General features: G+C 37.1%; 1 protein-coding gene across 4 annotated transcripts in view; it reads right to left on the bottom strand.

Moving 5' to 3' along the window:
* LOC106882456 (filamin-A) overlaps positions 1–1724 on the bottom strand; it is a 124117-nt gene that overhangs the window by 25285 nt on the left and 97108 nt on the right. The gene's annotated exons all lie outside the window — the stretch shown is intronic.

Here is a 1724-nt window from a genome sequence, read left to right as displayed (position 1 = left end):
ATATATATATATATATATATAAATGGATGGATGGATTATAAAAGAACGGAAGGAGAAACACAGGACAAAACCATGGACGATTCAATGTATAAATAAATAAATATAACAACGACAACAAGAAATACAATAAGAAAAACATCAGCACCCAAAAGCCTGGCTGTGTGTTCTCATTCTCATGTGGTGCCATTTGGAAAGATTCACCTTGTACAGCAGCAAACATTCCAGAAATAAAATAGCAATAATAATAATAATAATAGTTTCAAATTTGGGCACAAAGCCAACAATTTTAAGATGAGGATGGTCAGTCGATACTGTCGACCCCAGTACTTGACTGGTACTTTATTTTATCGGCCCCAATGGGATGAAAGGCAAAGTTAACCTCTGCGGGATTTGAATTCAGAAAGTAAAGAGCCGTAATAAATACCGCAAGGTATTTTTGCTCGACCCTCTAACGTTTCTGATCTGAAAACCTGAAAACATCGAAAATATTGAAATAGATTAAAACATTTCTCTGTGGCTGTAGAGTATGCGAGATGTTTTTTCCCTGTAAGACGTAGTTTTATATATTTCTGAATTGGAAAAGGGGATACTTCAACCATGACGGTTACAGCAACACTGATAAGAAGAAGAACAAACATTCATTCACACAGAAGTGAAATGCGTAAGGATTATAAACGTGTCAAACTATGAAGAATAGAGTGGATGTCTATATTATATTTCATTCCATTATATTGCGACTAAGACTGCAACACTTTGCCGCCCCTCTGAAGAGGATGTTGATCCCTCTTCGCAGGTAGTGTAGGAACTCATTTACAGCCAAGTGGATTGGAATAACGGAATGAAGTGTTGTTGCCCAAGAACACAATGCATTCTCTTTACTATCGGAATGCAACATACCAACCACGTGACCACACGCCACCAACAGTCTCAAGTTAATCGGCATCGCAAGACCACTGTCCACGGTTTATTCTCCCACTTATTGGTGTACAGATGATGGACTGGACAAATTCACAGGCAGGAGGGCAAGTGAGGTCGTTCAATGTAAAACGATGAAACGTTTATCACTTATCTAATCTAATCGAGAGATAATATCGAATGACGGGAACCAAGCCTGGTTCCTTGACGATTTCAAGGAGACTTGGCTACGCCACTGACCTCATAGCAATCTGACGTGGACCACTTTTAAGGTCCCGTCTCTCCTCTCAACTCGCCCAGGAGTGGCTCAGCCATTACTACTACTACTACTACTAAGTCTAATGCATCGTAATTTGACACGTTTGATGAAGGGGGAATAAAGTCCTACCACGATGGAGAAGAAAATAAATACGTATTTTCATAAAATATAAATAAAGAGCGGTAAAAATATCCATAAGTAAACGACAAAAAAATCCCATAATACAGCATAAAAAGTAAGGAAATCGATATAAAAATGTTTTAGATTTGCTCTGAAACATATTTGGTGTTAGGAAAGGAAAAAAAAAAAGACAATCCGAGCATATTTTGTTCTTGGGGAGTTAGAATGCTTTTGGTTGCACTGAACGACGTGAAGGGATATTCAAGGGATTCGAAACTGCGATCTGTTGACTGCAACTCGGGAATAACTTTACAAATTTTACTTAGAGATTGTTATAGCCAAACATTGTTTTAGAGCAAGTCTATATTCATACATACATGTGCATATATATATATATGTAAAAATATATACAAATGATTATATGTATATA

Source organism: Octopus bimaculoides, chromosome 15, assembly GCF_001194135.2.
Source record: "Octopus bimaculoides isolate UCB-OBI-ISO-001 chromosome 15, ASM119413v2, whole genome shotgun sequence".
Lineage (NCBI taxonomy): Eukaryota > Metazoa > Mollusca > Cephalopoda > Octopoda > Octopodidae > Octopus > Octopus bimaculoides.
This window is presented reverse-complemented; position numbering and strand designations above follow the sequence as displayed.